Consider the following 19194-nt stretch of genomic DNA (forward strand, 5'->3'; position numbering starts at 1 on the left):
TCATTTGATTCAAGTGAGATTTTTTTAATATTATTGGAGATATATAAAATATCTACCACACTAAAAATTATAAAAGATTTGTAAAGAAATAACAATTCTTGTATAATATTGACAAAGAAAAAAAAATTATCTTTCAAAATCTTATTTACACAGACATCATAAAAATAAGATACTACGAAATCTATATCAATATTTGTAGAATTTATCAGTTACAAGACTTTAATATTTTTATAACTTAATACTGACAAGTATTCAAATTATAAATGACGAAGCAACGTAGAAAAAAAAACAGCATATGCTTTACGCCATCTAAATGCAAAACATCATGTTTTGCCTCCTTCTGGTACTGTTTGCCATCAAGAAAGTCGTAGGCATTAAAAGTGTTTCACGTTTCATTATTTTGCATCCGAGCTTTTCATAACAAATGATAAATAAAGCAAGCTAAGACGAGCAATACGAAGCTGACATGATCTCTCATCACTCTTGTACAGAATTTGCAATTTTAATGTCTGGTCAGAGATCTCTATGTCGCGCACGGCGTAGGTAACTTCGGTGTGCAAGGATACGTAACACGATAGGATAATAACGCGAGACTGATGCAGTCATGCAAATCAGCATTCAAAAGACACCGGATCCCGTGCTACAAATCTTGCGACGATTGAAGGAGGCAGCACGCTCAAAGTTTCCTTGTGCTGCCGCGACTACGAACGAAATGATAACGCGCTTAAACAGATTACGTAAGTAGGATGTGCATAAGATATCATTGGCACGTGAGAAACGTAGTACGTAGTAAAAAAAACTAATACACTCGCGCTCTCCATTTCCCTTTGCTCAAAAGCAATTAGCAATTATAGCGATCAAAAAAATTAAAAGCATTATTGATTGCATGTTAATTACACTGTGCTCAAACATTTAAATTAGCTCCTTGTTTTTATCCATTTTATGCATAAAAATGTAGATATTGCGTGTTTAAGAAAAAAAATTCAAAATTACACGAATTAAAAATGTTTGTTGCAGGAAAAATTAGCAATTACAATCATCAAAAAAAATAAAAGCAGTATTGATTGTGCATATTAATTATACTAAATTCCAACATTTAAATTGTTTGCGTATCTAATTAAAAAAATTATAAATTATGCGAATTGAAAGTGTATGTTGCAAGAAAAAATAGCAATTACAGTGATGACAAAAAAATTAAAAGCAGTACTGATTGTGCATATTAGTTACACTATAGCCTGAAATTTGAATTAGTTTCCCGCTTTCATTTTTTATTCATTTTATGCACAATAAATGTTTGCATGTCTAATTAAAAATTTACAAATTACACGAATTAAAAATATATGCCGCAAGAAAAATTTCGAACGCCTTCTCCGCTTAGTTGACACATAATTAACATTTCCAAGAAATAGCAGTATTGAGCAGTTTATATTACAAATTCCACGAAATCTACGAACGGTCCAACATCGCGTTCACATAAGTCTCACGTGTCGCCGCAACCGCAAGTAGATTACACACGCTCTGCGTGCGCCAGCTTCTCTTTTCTCGCCGCGGTTACTATTAGCAAGGTAAACAAATTGTAAATAAAGGCGCTTCATTAAGATAATAACGATGCTGGAGAAACGTCCCGTGAAATGAGAACCGTTTGATCATGCGACACATCTTTCGTTTTAATTCCGACGCGAACGCACGTGACAACTGTCATTACATCCATATAGACGTGTTATATTTGCCGATCCATATAATTACATTAAAATATGTGCGATATCTCATCAGAGCGTCGACGGGATATTAGCGAATCGAAATGGGAAGTATTTATTCGTCGCGAGTTATTCGATTCAATTTGTCGCGCATATCGACCACCCTCCATGTTTGCGAGAAGGCTTATATAATATTTAAACACGTGACTCTCTCGCTCTCGCTCTTTCTCTTTTGCGACCGAGACTCAACGAAAGTCACCATGGACAGCCGTGGTTAAGCGATCACGGAATGTTTGTTTTTTCCATCTGGCATACGGCACATAGCTATGCATATACATACGTATGTATATATATTCGACGGGTCGCAGTCATTTTCTCGCGCGCATGACGACTTCCACTGTTATAGGGATCTGGCTGCGTAACGTGGTCCTGATACGTCGTAAAGCAATCGGTATTATTTCTACGACGTATAGGTATGACGGTATAGTTGCGTTATATTGACATTCCACTTCTGTGGTTACGGTCTGCATCCGTATTTTTCGAATTTCTCCTCCGTTGCCGGGAGTCTTTTATCATCGCAGCTTTGACGTGCTGCTCATTAAAGTCCCCGATATCGATAGTAATTTAATCAGCAATCACATATGAAATGCCTCTGCGTTATGCCTACCTTATTAATTATCAAATATACGTAAATAATATCCAAAGAGTTATATGTATGTATGTATAGTTGAAGGAATGCGGTAATTCTGCAAATACCACGTGCAGATCGAAATAGGATTCATTTATTTATTAAATTGATCATGATATTGATTGAAATTGAGTATAAATGATCGATTAAATAGTGAAAAATACGATTGGAATAAAATATTGGCAGTTTGAAAATAATATTTGTATAATTGGGTGTGAGAAATGCAAGTCTCTTGAGAAAAAATCGATAGAACTCCAGATTCGTTTAATCTCGCATTCGAGAGAGCAGTATATTTGATCAAGTTTGTTTATAGTAGTCAGTTTACTAAACGTAGAAAAGTATAGCACCAATGGCAAACGGGAGCAGGCGTACGCTATCAGGAAGGAACAACGATTCGCAATATTTGACTTGAACATATGGCTGGAAATATTGATAACATTCGCGAGATAAACCGTCGTCCAACAAGAACCGCGCAATACTCGATACGAATGCAATGACTGTTGCAGATAATCGAATTGCGCGCAGTAGCGTTATCGTCAGGTATACAACAACATTATTCTGGCAAAGTGCAAAGAGTTATACATAATATACACATGCACGTGTTTTCACAAATTGTCGTCATAATTATATAGGATATTATAATTATAATAGGAAAAATTTCTAAAATTTTAATATAAATATATTGTATTAATTTAATCATTCCAACAAAACGAGATCAATTTTATTTATCTCGTGAGTTTTCTAGTGCATTTTACAATTTATAAAATATAAATTTCCGTATCTTAATAATAATTATAAGTAAATGTCATTAAATCTCAAAAATATATCCAATATGTAAATTGTGTGATTTATAGATAGAATGATGAAAATGTATTTTATTTATTATCGTTTAATTGCAGTATTATTCGTGTATCTTAATGATCTCTTAATATAATATTCTAGACACACGATAAAAATAATTTTAAAATGTCTTAAAAAATTTTACAAAAACAGAATCTTATATATTACGAACTTTTATAAATTTTATATTACATGACGTGTCTGATTATAAAACATTAATCAAACACAAACCAAGATTCGATATCGTTTTAAGGGAGAGGCAGTCGAAATAAACGGTCTCGTCGCCGTGAAAGAAATCGTTCGGTCTGTACTTTAAGTGTCACCAAGTTGGAGAGGATTGCGTCTGTGATTAAACCAGCTCCGTCGTCACGTTATCTCAACGAAGCATTTTATCACGATCAAATATTGATACGCACTGCAAGAACATCGAGTCGAACGTCGAGTCGAAGAAAAGCAGAGTATCGAACATTTGTCATCTCTCTATAATTTCGCCATAAACCATAGTGTAGAAAGCTCTTCATGTCCTTCCAATTTTGTTTTGCGCCGCTCGTACTCATGATAGACATTTTCTCGCGTGAGCCTATAAAGCATCCACACGATGGACCACCTTTCATGGGCGGCTGCATAAACATATCGTAAGAGATACGTGCGACGGAGCTTCTATAAAGCTTTAAATAAAAAATTGAATTTTTAGACTCGTACAGTTGCTGTCAACGCAGTTTGCTATGACATTCCAATTAAATCAGAAAATTATTAGGGTAAAATATTAACTGTGAATAAGTTCTGAAGGAAAATTCTGGTGACGCCTATGGTCAGTTTCTGCAATCCATTTCTCCTTCTTTACGAGATAACGCGTGCGAGATATTCGTTTCATGAACTGCAACAGCGATGAAGTCGCATGCAGGCTAACCGTACGGATAGACTCGCGAGGGAAAACGGCGAAGGAAAAAAAACCGCTGCGAGAATGATGGAGAGGATGTATGTCGTGTAATCGCGTATATATGGTCGCGCACGAGCGTATATATCGGGTGATCTAAGGTCTGTAGTGAAACGTTCCTCTGCAGTAAGTGAAATGATAGTATAAAGAATGGTGATATATAAATATCTGGAAATAAAATATATTATATAAAAAATAGAGTATAGATTAATTTAGAATGCAAAAGACTAATTTATTAATTATCAAAATGTGCTCGGCAATTTAACATTTTAACATTGAGAAACATTTGTCTCAATTTGAAATTTTATTGAACTGAACATTTCTTTATATTATCTTATATTTTTTTTTAAAATGTTACTAAATTGTTAATATTTTCTTTATATATTTATGTTGGCTAAATACTTTACGTATACGAAGGAATAAATTATTATCACGTGTTCTTATCATTTTTTTTTTCAATGAAATTCTTGAATCAATAATAAAATATAGTTTTCATAATTAACGGAGTTTTCAGCAAACTATTTCGTTTATTTAAAAAATGTATAAAATAATATCTCGCCCTACCCGCATCTTAATGCACATTCTGTTTTGGAAGACGTGCAACCAGGCTACAGTTGGAAAACTTTCCCGTCACATGGAAACCTCCGAGCATCTCACATAATACTTTACGTAACGAGTCAGGAAGAATCGCAATCAAAGAAGTAATACACATATTATATGAGACAGAGGACCGTCGCCTTGATCACCCTATATATGCGACGTGTTTTATCCGGTGGATATACGGCATGCAACCGACGATAAGGCACGGCTAAACCCGCCCAATCAGCTATGTTTCACGGTGCTCGCGACATTACCACTTTATATCGCCTATCGTTCTCCATATATATTTGCCCGTTCCACGTGCGTGCAACGCCGTTTCACACATTCACACACCCGTATGACATATCTCTGCGGTCGTATGGGTGTGCACACTTTCGCCTGGGGTATGTGCACGGGCGTGTAAAACGTAAACACCAAAGGGTTTAGTGGGACGGGAGTAAGAAGGGAACCGATATCGACATGGAACGGCGTGCCCCTGCTTTATGGTGTCGCTGATTCTGAGAGGTCGATCTTTACGAGGGTTCGCCGTCAGGAATTTTATTCGCGCCGCTTGATGCTCTTCCGCGAGAAAATTATTGCCGATGATTATATTGTTAAGGAATGCGGAAATCTCTTCGCATGGAAGACCATAGTTGCCAGCATCCGATGAAATAGTGCGAACTATAAATTAGTGGTGATAGTCAAGATAAATTCGTTATGTTGTCACTAAAAATCATCACTTTCAATGCATATACGATAAAGCTTTTATTGACGTACATTATTGCTTTAGGGCAATTTAATAAACTTTAGAATCTCTTATCTTTATATATTAATTCACTCATAATTATATCGTAAAATGTATGTCAAGATGAAAGAAGGACAGCGTATTAATAGTATTTACATCACGTCTATTTATGACGTATAATCATACCTTATTGAATTATCACAATCTTATGAAGGTAGAACGGGTTAATTATGTTGGGTGCGGCTCATATGCAACAGTTCAAATTATCAAATTAGCAATTAGTGTAGCGATAAATAACCACATTGGTCCTATTAAACAAAGAGCATAGCATAGTAATGTATTCTTAGACACTCCCATTTCACGAAATTTTTCCTACAATTGCGGGCGATAAATTTTGTTCGGCGCTCGTCTGATATATCGGCTGGGATCGCCAGGAACATTTGTCAGTTTCATTAAAGTCGAATTCCGCTTTCATAACTCCCTCCTCTTTTTTCGTCTCCTCCATTAATGATTAATCGTGCAAGATACGTCTGTAGTAAAGAGAGATACGTGTCGAAATCGCGCGCGCACGGTGAGAATAGGTGCCACATGTGGCAGGGACAATTGTAAAATGGCGAGAGTGTTGCCTAATCCGACGCGTTTTCCCGTCACCGATTGTACGCCTATATGCAGGGACCACAACAGAATCGTACCCTGGCCCGAGCGTGGGCGATCTTGACTAGACAGACACCGCTCGGCTGACTGGGGGCACCTCTCGCTCGTTGAGTCAGTGAATCCTGACATAATAGCGAATCTCGTCGCGTCGCGGCGAGTCTCTGTCTTCTATCACGTCCGTCAACTCGAGTAGAACCGTTAGCTGCAACTACGGTAGCAACGACAAAATTCACGCGGCCGTGACATAACGTAGGAAGCGCTCCGACTACCGTAGAAATCATACTGATGATGCGTATCCATCCAAAACTAGCACAGAATTAATCCGTACAATTGTGTCTTAATTCTAGAATTCAAAGCTGAGGTCTTACCAAAGTATTTCGAAGAATCTATTATTAAAAAACTAGATTTTTCGATATTTTTATAAACAACTTACTGCACCTTAAAATTAAGTAATTATGCAATGACACTATATTATTTATATTTGAAATTTGCTGGGATAATTATTGGTCCAAGAACTGGAAAAAAGCTTGGTTCAAAATTTGATCTTTCACGTCCGCAAATATATTAAAATGCTATACCGTATTCAACAGACAATTTATATAATGACCGACAGGGCACTAATAGTCGCCGTTATTCAACATGCCGTGCACGAAGAAATCACGAGAGCTTTATGGGTACGATCGCTGTTTGCCCTGTAGCTACTCATGCACGTACAGGTTGATCCTAAACTTATATAGCGCTGTTAAACACTATATTATTTTATTGAGCATTATTCCGCGAGGATTTATTATCGTAATTATAATGTTACAGTTCTCACAATTTTTATATGTACTTTCCTTATATTTATTCTGTTAAATCTGATGTTATATAAACTCAATTTTTATTACACTGACGTATTTGATATATCTCAGATCTAAATAAATATCGTAGGTAAATTTTTATTTTTGAGACAGTTAGATAGTAATGACATTAGAAAATTCATTTACATTATAAAATTTTAATCATCTGTTATATAATAAATTCTCATTATTTCTCATGTTTATACGCTAAAAAAAATTATTAAATTAATAAATATTTATTTCAATACTGCCTAATAAATCATTTATTTGAGACAAATAAATATCTATCTGTTTTGAAAAAGATTTTCTTATGTTAAATAAATATTTTTCACATCAAATCAATATTATCAGTTTTAAATAAATGATTTATTAGGCAGTATTGAAATAAATATTTATTCGAATTCAGTAATGTTTTTCAGTGTAATATCAAAGAATCTTACTCTTGTTAAATATGATCGCACAATCGGCAATTTATTACATCTTCTTCGAGACATTCTATTGTAATTGCTATCAATTGGGCGTAAAAATTCCTTCCGATATCCTGTGGTAGATTGGCAAAGAACGCCTTCGTATTCCGCCTAATGCACGATGCATCGAGTGCACGAACACGCGAATTGCCGCTGATTAGAAATTCATTCGCGGGGCAGACCCCGCGAAACCTCAGCAATTCGCCAGCATGCACAATGCGGAGGTATACAACCGCGATCGTGAATGCCGGAGCCAAGTTGGCGGGCCATCCGCTGCACTCGTGCGATTCGCGGCGTGGGAATGCCAGTTAGAGATACCGATATTAGCGCTCATGGTAACCCGACAATCTACAGTATTTTTTAAAATGCAAAGTGAAATGGCACATGACATTTAATCAACCAACCCTTCTAATAAAATTCTACATGACGAGAAACAAAATAACGCAGAGTATGTAGTGAAATTATGTATAATAGTATATTGTGTATCAAGTGCGGAAAGTTGACAATTGGTCACAAATGCGGGAGATGGATGCACGAGCCGAAGGCGGGAATAGCCGTGTTCAAAGTCATTGTCCACGGCTAAAGCCGTGAGCAAAGCATTGCCCACTGCTTCAGCCGTAGGCAATGGCTTTGAATGCGGCTTATTCACTCACCGCGTCGCCGCTAGATAGCGGCGTGGGAAATCGGCCGCTTTCCGCACAGAAAACACGCACACAAAGTACCACTTTGCCTGCACGTGTAATACAAAGATAATTTTTTTTTTGTGTCAAAAGTATATGTGAGGATGACAATAGAAAAACTGAAACTTTATTTGAAAAGGAGCTAATTGAGGAACACTTGAAGAAAGTTTCAAAGCTCGCCCTGTTTTTCTATGACCGAATTTTGAACGTGCTGTATCCCGACGCCGAGGATAATTTGCGAGGTCGACCTCTCGGTTCCTTCGCACCTCTCCGACGCCCGAAAAGAGCCCTGGAGTGCATTGGCGAGAGAACGAGGTAGACAAAGAGAGTTCTGCGTGCGGTTCTCGCGCGATTTATCCATGCCCTCTTTACAAAATTCTCAGAGATAAGAGCCACGAGGGGCTCATACCAATATGCATGTTACCACACGCGCAGGGGAGGCAACCAATCTGCGAGTGCATACGTGCACGCCGTAAGTAAGTACGTGCGTGCGTGCGAGAACCATACGCACCGCGGGCGCAGATAAGGATAGAAATGGCAGCAATTACCCGTAGCGGACCGATGGCACGAGAGAGACGGCCATATTTATCATCCGAGGACATTTGAATACCGCGGTGCCGAGAGGAGAACGAGAGACGAGACGATAAGAGAAAGACAGGCCGGAGAGAAGAAGGTGGGAGAGAAGATCGTAGACTCGCCGAGATGAGAGAGAAGATACGATGAAGGAGCGAATGTGCGAAAAGAGAAGAAGAGAGTCATCCCATACGAGCGTGAAGCTGAAGGAAAAGAGAGAGGTAACACATCGGTCCAGCGGGGGCGAAGGAAGGGTGGAAGAGGAAGGGAGGAAAACCGGTTACAGGAGAAGTAAACACACGAAGGTGATGTTACTCTACGTTCCTCTCTTCGTCGGTACAAAGTGCCGAGAGTCTTCGAGGATCTGGAGTGTGACGTTCCTGAAAAGTCAGCTGCTGCGACGAGGGAAAATATGGCGGACGCGCCGTGGCACGCGCGATCTAAACTCCTCTCGAACGAATACATGTCTTCAGGGTTGTTCACCTGTCTCGAAGTTCGGCGCATTAAAGTCGGATCCTCGAGAAAAAGGAATTATTTATAGCATGCCTGTCGAATGCGTTTTTTTTTATAAGATGCATTAAAAGCAGCGACTAAATGATGGATTAATGTTCATCGATATATACATATAGTATATGAATCTATCAATTTTATTTTTATTTCTAATATAAGAATTAAGTGTCTTAATTATCTGGCCTATATAAAATTACATTTATTATCCCCAAGAAACGATAAAAATAGATCCTGTGTAGGAAACATTTTTTATCGATACTCGAAAAGTTGAAATTTGGGATTTCTGCTTATAATTTTGAAATAGCTGAATTTACCGTAAATTGTTTTCATGTCTAGAAATATCTGAAAATTTGCATCCCTGAGCACAATCAATTATTTTTAAAAAATTATCACGAGTTCACGTTGTACTGATAGATCTGTCGACGTGTTGATAGCGCCGAATAAAAATTTAATTTTTTAGTTGAGAAGGATAGATTTCTTGACGTACAGATGATCACATTTCTCATTCTGGTTAATATCCAAAAAATTCCGAAGTTTCGGCTCGTTTCTGACAACGTAGTTATCGATCGAAAATAGCTTCCTCGCTGACTTTAAAGCTGCACGGACTTCGCGGCAAAAAATCGCGCCTTATGATGTTGTGTCGTATGTTTGAGCATATGTTAAGAAATTAGCCTGATGTTGCAAAAAAGATCGATATAGTGGTTTCGGCAATCTTTCTCAAAGAAGATAACGTTAAATGGCTTCGTAAACTTTTTTAATTCATTAACATATGTACGCTGACATATTTTGATTTATTTTTATTTTTAACGCAACATTATATACAAATTCATCGGTTTCTATTTAACATTAGTCGATGAAATTTTAGAGAAGAAACTAATAATTAAAGTGGAAATATTGTATTACACCTAGAGAAGAATTTGCTATTTTTACTAAAGTTATGTTATTAATTAACTAAAGTTAATGTATCTTCAAGTTTAATCATTGATGAAATTTTATGAGCATTTCTATGTATGGTATGTTATTGATAGCCGGCGTTTTATATTTTTATTAGCGAAGAAATGACTTTAGAGATTAGCGGTTAACATCAATAGTGCCGAAGTATGCCAGTACTGATTTCTAGTTAATCGAATAGGATATCTGTCGGTGAAACCGGAATGATTTCGAGAGAAATATCAGGATTGGCCGAGTTACAGTAAATTTTCATTCTACGCAATATTGTCGAAACCTTTCTCGCGAACAAGGGAGGCCGAAAATAAGAAGGATTGTCTACCAGAAAAGGGTAAAGAAGGCGATGAACTGTGTTATCCTCGCGGTGCATCTTTTGCACAAGCCTGTAGCTGGATATATTCGGTCAAAGGCCTGTAACTTACGAATGTATATGAGGGATTCATTATCTCAGGAGCCTCACGCAGAAAGAGAGAGAAGAACCTCTCCATATGAGCCCCAACGTGCAAATGGACTAAATAAATAATTTTACTCAGGGTTATTATATTAACGAATTCTTGGAACTGCATTCGCTATGAAATTTCGGTATATCTGACTAACAAACATCTGATAAATTTTCGAAATATATATTATTCAAAAATTTTAAATAATATATTATACATAATAATATTTTTCTTTGAAAGCTGATGAAGAAGTAGGCTATAAAATCTTCTCATAAAAATTAAGTTTAGTATTTGGCTTATATTAATTAATACAATGCATGAACACACATTTTGTTTATCAGATACATAACATATATAGATTATATTTTTCAATTTTTTAAATAAAAATATGAAGCCATTTATCTCTATTTACGCGAAAGGAGAATTAGAAAACTTTTAGAGAATTGAAGAAAATGTTAAGCCATTGCAGCAATTGCGCTCGTTATTATCACGCAAACATTTAAGTGTAATGAGACGTTGCTTTGTATAAATTCTTTATTTTTTGCCTCGTTTAAAAACAACACGGTACGAATCCAGGTTCTAAATTCAACGATGCAAAGAGTTTTTTTTCGAACGCGGTGCCCTCAGGTAGCGGCGCCATTGCTCTCTGAACCGGTATTCTCTTCTGGGCAGTATTTTAGCCGCTCTATGTGCTCATGGTGTACCTAAGTCCCATAGGGAAAGTTACCTGCATCAGGCAGATGAGAGAGCCGCGTTGTGCGAGATGCCTCGAGGGCACTTTTGCCACTCTTCGTGTTCTCGTGCCACGCTCTCGTGGCTTAACAATGGATCAGCATGAAAGATACCACAGACTTGATCTATAAAGGACGCGGATATAAGTTCTACCTGCCGATCTTGAAACAAAGCATCCCATCGATACACGATTTGTCTTTTTCATCTCGTCGTGCATAAAGACGTAAGATTTCGTAATTTTGTTTATGAGTGTTATAAGATCAAGGAATGAACTTTCCTATTATATAAAAAAATTTCTTTCTTCTGAAAATTCCATGCTTTTTCGATTGCAAAATTTGGTCTGTCACTACGTGTATTTTATAAAACGTTTAACATGACCGATTATATTTTCAATAATTGCTAAATTCTTGTGTTTATTCTTTGAAAGTCTAAAATCAAGTCGACTCGGCGATTTCTTTCGGTTATTATCTTTCGAGATTCTAGAAAGGAGCAATCGTGCCGCTTTTATCTAATTTGCACACGACGATGCGAAATTCTTCATGATTGTAATGGACATGCGAGAGTGTATGGCGTTTCTTCGGTTGAGTTTCGCAAAACAGAACTAGATGCGAATAAGGTCGCCCGTAAATCACTTGTCAAAGCACGAGATACGAGCTTGGACCTATTTTACTTTCGACGTGCGTCTAGTTAATTTGCTCTTTCAAAAAGAAATTCTTTTCTTTCGCAATCAATCGTTGGAAATAAATTTTTTAGTATTTCATCGATCTTCACGATGAGAAACGTCGAAGAATCTCATAATATTTTATACTCTCGGCAAACTTCTAAAAGAAAAAACCGACTTTGTCGATACCGAAATTTTGAACCATTACTACGTCAACAGAGCCAGGTATGGCAATATGCAAAGGTGCGGTCAATCGATCCTAAACAATATTATATGGATACCTCTCGAAGGGAACAATAGGGACATCTCATGATTTGAGAAGTCTGGCGCCATCGTCATTCTTCGAGAATTAGTAACGGCAAATTTTTGAACAACAAAAAAATACAACATTTTCTTATGTTTCTACTTAACAAAGGATTCATTTTTATTTTTTATAAATTAAATATACAAATTTATATAATGAAATTAATATAATATAAAGAGATTGTAACTATTTTTATAATATATTTTTTACAAACTTATACTTTCTAATATTTTCCAGATTACATTGAATGAAAGAAAGGAATTTAGCATTTTTTTTCCTTTTGTTTGTTTCGTATTATATTATGCAATCTTTGACATGGGTCACGATAAACACGAATATATCTAATCAGTCAGATAAAATAGAAATCCTAGATATATATTCTTCACAATATAATCTTCACAAAAATTTCGTCCTAAAAATGCGGGGAAACTATCAGGTAAAAAAGAGAATGAGTGCAAAGGGATGGGGAATGAAATAAAATGGATAATGATGAATATGAACGTGTAAAAGAGAAAAATAAGTGACTAAATCTAGTTCATATACCACCTGTTGATTCTCCACGCATATACCATAAACACCTGTTGATTCTCCGCACATATAACCACTTATTCGCAAAAAATATATAATCGCTCTTCCGTATTTTATAGCAAATGTTTTTACATACAGAAATGTCAGTTATGAAGTGCAAAACAAAACATTTAATTATTCAATTATTAAAAAATGTATATAATAAATATTTATTCTTTTTATATATTATTATATTTTTTTACGTGATTTAGAAAACTGTACAATTTTCACTTATATTACATACCATTATTTTATAATAAAAATGTTAAAGTATCAGAAATGAATACGACAGAGGGATCTCTTTTATAGCTGAGCCACCTACAGAGTTTGTGAAAATAGATATACGAATATTTCATCCAACCCTCACAGTAGGGAGCGGCTATGATCCTAACGACGCTTTAACCTTGATTTCTAAAGAATTCGGCTTCTCAGGCCCCAAAATTTTGACCCATTGTTCCTGAATTGTTGCACATATTAAAGTAGTTAAATCCATGGAGTCTACGAAAATAGTTCTTGCGAAAATATGATCGGTCAATGCTAAACAATATCGCGAGGTAGTCAAAGCCACTTGAGACGAACAATGAATCCCGTCGGCACAGGGTGGCTGAGGGTGGCACTCGAGGATCGCTCCGCGTTACAAAGCAATCGAAAGGGCACGGTCTGGCACCTGCTGAAAACCAGCATCCCGTGCTATGAACCAAATTGAAATCTATAATTTGTGTCCCTGTTGTAGCCGAGTTGGATGCAGGTCGGGTTCACTCGAATTAAATTTACACGATTGTGAGGGCGACACGCATCATCTATCATTTACAAGAAGTGTTGATTGCATCTCTTGTACCACCTTTGTAAACGATATCGTAGAAAAAATTGACCAGTATTTTATAAAAAAAAAAAAATACTGCAGCATTATTTTTTAATTACATTTATCAATATTATATTTTTATACTAATGCTGCATAATCTAACAATACATATAATGTCTAAGGCATATTTTAAAATTTTTATTTTTCAAATATATAATTTGCTGCCTATTTGCAGAACATAATTGTTGACATTTCTTGCGTTAATTTACAACGCGAAGTCTATAAATAAATTGCTTATTCTTTTAAACAGAATATCTCTTGGCAAGAAATATTCATGATAAAACAAGCGTGCACATCGTGCAAAGGCCAAACAGTCATCGTATTCTTCGTGTAGCTGTAATTTTTTGAAGTGCAACAACGAGAGAGAGTTCCTTCCTCGAAGCAATTCCGCGAGAATGGATTCTTCTTAAACCGTACCACGATGTATTTTCACGCCAATCTCACATGGCTTTTATATAACTTGATTGCAGGATTCTTATCAATTCACTTTTCGTTATTTGATTCGATACATTGCAATTATATTATTTTTTTTTTTTTTTAATTATTTAATTTTTATTCGAAATCTTCTTTTACAAATATTTTAGTGCTATAAAAAGCAACACCAATTTTGACTATACATGGTATCATTTTTCAGAAACATAGTTTATTTACAGAAATAGAAACTAATAATAAATAACTTTTTCGCTCGCTTATTTTAGAAATATTTTAAAAATCAGTTGTCACAAATGCAAAACTTTGCCGAAGAATTAAATTAAAGAATATCACATAATGCTTGATAAGGATAAAAATGGCTTGTGTCACCCCTGATTTATACAAAATCTGTTACCCCCTTTTAATTTAATATTACTCGGAGCGCATATACGGAACCGTTCATCAACAAATTAAATACTTCCTTCGCCGGAGCAGCATCTGCACCCTCGACCTCTTCAGAGACTCGGTATCTTCTCCACAAGACCAGAACAACACCCGTTTTTTTTCTCTCTCTGGTCCAGATGCATCACACGCAACCCCTCAGGTGTGTGTAACTTCGAGGGATCTTATACACCGTACGAACGCACGAACGTATCCCACACCTACTACAGCGAGTCAGAAGCTTCGGCGACTAGTGTGAGTGCGTGTACGTGTGTATACCTGCGTATACCATCTCGTACCTGGCTAGAAGAGCAAAGGTAGGGGAAACCGAGCATTCTACGAGACGCGAGTGGCTCGAGAAGAAGAAGGACAGCGCGAGAAGCTGGATGGTGGCGAAGGTGTGCGAGACGGAGAAGTTAGAGGTGCTGTCTTCTGCTTCTAGGGATAAAGTGGGGAAGATGACGCGGTGGGGCGAGAGGTCTAAGGAAGCCCAACGACGATGGAGAAGGTGCTCTCTGCTGAGCTGATGATGATGACGACGACGGTGGTGGTAATGGTACTGCCGGCGGTGGTGGTATAGTAGAAGGTGGAAAGGGAGAAAGAGAGAGAGAGTAAACGAGGACGAGACGCAGAGAAGCAAAGGGAGAGTCTTGCCCAGCGTGGACCTGTGCGTCGTTGCATGGCCGACCTGGAGACTCGCTCTCCGCAAGGTGAGACACGCGGACCGAAGAGGAGGCCTCGAAGGATCGGCAGGAATTCTCGTGAAAGCCGACTCTTCTCGCGATCGCGCGCGCGCTCTCCCTCGATCGTTTTTCTCTCCCTTTCTCCGTCTGTCTGTCGCGATTGACTCCAGTTTCTTTTTCCGTGTACCAAGGAAATCGAGTGAGTGATCCGTATTTATTTGCTTTTCGCGCGGACTTTCCACCAAGTGCTACAGATCCGCTTGGACAATGTCCTAGATTGGTGCAAACGTCGAGACCGAGATAAGTCAATCGGTGAATGTTATTGGACAGAATCAGAAATGTGTGCACGCTCGACTGAGGATTTAGCGAGGTTTTGACAGAGACCCTTTCGAATTTATTAATGAATCTTCGTGGTGGCAATGTCAGGACGCAAAGTGCGGAATCGACATATTTGACAGCGATAACGTGTGTTTACGTGTGCATCTTTTCTTATCAAAGCGCGTGAATTTGATTCCTCATACTTTATCATTACAAGAATATATATTTATCATTTCGAGGAGGCTGGCGACTACAATTAACAAATATGTCAGTTGTTTCATAAATCAATTGGATTCGCTATCAATGAAAAATTGATAAAACAGTGGCATCTTGGGGAGGTTTCGCGAAATTGCGCTCTTCGAGGGAGGTGAACAGTGCATGGTTTCTCGGTGGTTAAATCGACGACAAAATTCCTGGTGCGCGTAAGTGTTTCGTTAACTCAGAAGGCTTGTCGCGAAAGTAAACGTTGAAATTTCCTTTCGGAATCTCTGCCGTGCAATCTCGCCGTTCGTCTCGTCTTGGATACATCTCGTAAGCTGTTTGCATGTTAAATTGAGGTGAGTGAGACTTTTATGTGAATTCGTGTTGTCGATATCACCTGCTATTTTTGCGCGCCAAATTGCAATGCGAGCGTGAGAAATTTACCTGCGTGATATGATTTCGCTGCGGTAGCGACCATAATAACATCGGCTCATACGTGACTTTTTCACGTATAATACGTTCGATATATGCTTCGAGAGCTGCGAGTGATAGGATTTTTTAGTCTGATATTCTTGCCACATGCATCCAACTAACAAACTAATATGATTCTTATTTCTTTCGTCAAAGGCGACTTTTTCTCGTCTTAGACAAATAGAATATATTTGTTACATTCAAAAATCGCATCTTTTTATTAATAATTTATATTTATATAATTCCCACATTTGTCTCCCTAAATTTAACAACGCATGTCGATGAAATATTAACATTCATTGGACTTTTGATAGCAAAAATATACAGCGTTCTGCCAGATACCATCTCCGAAAGTATATAAAATTACTCCAATTTTTCTCGACGAATTATTTGATTTATTTGGCGAAAGTTTCGAAATAAACTCTGAGCGAATAAATCAAGATTGTGTTTGCATTTCAACTTTTTTTTTTTGTTTACATTCTTTTCTCACAAGAAACATCTTCCACCACAAATTAATTATTTTCGCGCACGAATAAATGACAGTTCCGTGTTTTCTTCAAAATGAATAAAATCAACAAAATTTTGCTATTTAGTATTAAGAATTCGTAAAGAGAGAGATACGACAAGCGTAATCTCTTACGACTGAAACACGCCCATTTTTTTTAGTACCTGAGGTATTTCCTTGTCCCTAATGAGTTACTAAGAAATGCTACGTAATATTGAACAACATAAAATGGCAGAGTTTTAGCATATATTATATACCATTATACAAATATTGTTTATATACATATATTTTTAATTATTTTAATTATTATTGAACTTACCCAAAGATATACAAATAGAGAGAGAAAGAGAGTGGAGTCACATTGTTTTGCATACCAAGCAGTTTATTTATAGACATGAGACACATGTAACGAAGTAAAGTTTATGTGTGTATATGTAATGTTTCTTATACAAAGAATAGATGATTATATCTTTTTTTATATATTTGGAAAGTTACAAAAATAAATTCAAACCATTTATCCTAAATTCGTTCTCTCTTTTCCTCTTTCTACATATTTATACATAAATTTCTAATATAAGCAGCCTATATAAATTAAATAATTAAAGCATTATTAATTTATTCGGAAAGTGATCACTTTTGGCAAGACTATTAAAATCATATACAAATTTGTATAAAATCGATTCTCTGGGAAGAGATCAAACATTTATAGTCTTCCCAGTATCTTCTTCAATCAAGCCTGGTTTTCAACAAGTAATTATTGAACAATTTTTTCTGAAAGCGACTTTAGCAAGACTCTCGAATGTAACTTGTATAGATACTCGGTTGAAAGATCTCTTTCTTTCTCTCTCTCTCTCTCTTTTCGTCACTTTTGAAAATGAAAGTTCACGCGGGGCCTGAGCACGAAGAACGTACGAGTCTGGAATTTCTTCCTTGGGGCCCTCCGTAGCCTAACGTTCGCAGGATCGTTAGTATCCGTTGGAGAGTCGAACGCTGGGATAAGAAGCTTGCGTTGGCGGCAAACGCCCGTTTGGAAAACATTGACTGTCAAGCATGTGACATCTGCCAGCGTGGACCATTAGGTGTCTTTCAAGTCCCTTCGTTTGCCTGCCTCTTTCTCGCGAGAGACTTTTCTTCCCTCCCAACGCTTTCCAGCTGATCGACGTCAAAAGCCGACTCGTCGCACTGATTTAAGCAATACATTTTTCACGGTCACTCCAACAAATTCTTCGAATTGGAATTGAGTGTTGGATACGTGAGAATATTTTGGAAAAAGCATCAAGCGTGTAAAACGGGAAAAGAAATGCATAAAAGTTTTCTTTTAATTATTTCAAGGTGTATTTATTATATAATATATGTGCGATGTTAATTTTTTAAATTACAGTTAACTAAACCGCAATCTAAAAATAAAAGTGTTATTTTATTTTTAAATCGCATCCTTTATTCAAAATCATATTTAACATTTGAATTTATCGATTAATTGTTAACAATTGATTGCTCACAATATACAATATAATGCTAACAGAAGATTGATTTTTAATTGATTTTCTTGTTTTGCTCGACTAAGATCAAAGAATAAGAATATTACATAATATGAAGATTGTGACAATTATATGCAACGTTTGTTATAACAATAACATCTAATCCGCTACGTCATAGCGGGGACATGGGTTACTTTTGAAATATTGTCTTATGATTATGCATGCATACAAATCTGATGGTAAACAATCGTACAAAATCCCCACAGCATCCTCGATGCTCCTCGTCCGAAAATTGTATTCCGACTCTTCTAAAGACGCGCCTACTCTCCTCTCTTTAAAACAGAGAGACATTAATATTTGTGAGAACCGCCTGCCCATTTTGGAAGTATAAAGAGGGTGCTGTGAATACTATTGGAATACTATCAATCTCATTAAAATAAAAAAACGAAAACCTACGCACGAGATCATCGGAATACGATTTCCCTTTTCTAGAAAAAGTATCGAGATTAGCGATAACTTTGGCGCCACCACAAAATTAATGCTGAAAATCTGATTGTATCATTGACCGCGCACAAACACAGTGTTGGATTTACAGTGTAGTTAGCATTTGAATTTCAGTACCACTCAAGCCCCTGATTATCTTATCTCGTGAATTGTAAGATTAATTACAGATTTTCTATCTCTGCTCTATATCTGTGATTTATTTGAAATTATGGAGGCACGATATATTCAATATAAAAAATTTATATGAATAATAATATCGGTATATCCTTTGATGAATTTATATTATATAATATTCTCTCAATATAATAATATCATTATATGAATGTACTATACGCTTAGAAACTTTATAAATTAAATGAAGTTTATTAAAGAAAGTGTACATAATTACTATAATTATTTTAAGAGGAGACACGATGCTCTATGATCACAATCAGAGAAATTACAATATTATATACTTAA

The 19194-nt window shown here is 36.5% G+C and overlaps 1 protein-coding gene across 4 annotated transcripts in view; it reads left to right on the plus strand.

Annotated features, from left to right (window-relative positions):
* Egfr (epidermal growth factor receptor) overlaps positions 1-19194 on the plus strand; it is a 147357-nt gene that overhangs the window by 66795 nt on the left and 61368 nt on the right. For 2 of the 4 annotated variants that reach the window (XM_029309023.2, XM_029309026.2), the window contains exon 1: positions 15210-16133. The exons of the other annotated variants lie outside the window; for them this stretch is intronic. The gene's annotated coding sequence lies outside the window, so the exon portion shown is untranslated. Of the gene's footprint in view, positions 1-15209; positions 16134-19194 lie in introns of those variants that run through there. 4 annotated transcript variants of the gene reach the window in all.

The sequence above is a fragment of the Nylanderia fulva genome, unplaced genomic scaffold (genome assembly GCF_048542155.1).
Source record: "Nylanderia fulva isolate GAGA-0341 unplaced genomic scaffold, ASM4854215v1 Scaffold19, whole genome shotgun sequence".
Classification (NCBI taxonomy): domain Eukaryota; kingdom Metazoa; phylum Arthropoda; class Insecta; order Hymenoptera; family Formicidae; genus Nylanderia; species Nylanderia fulva.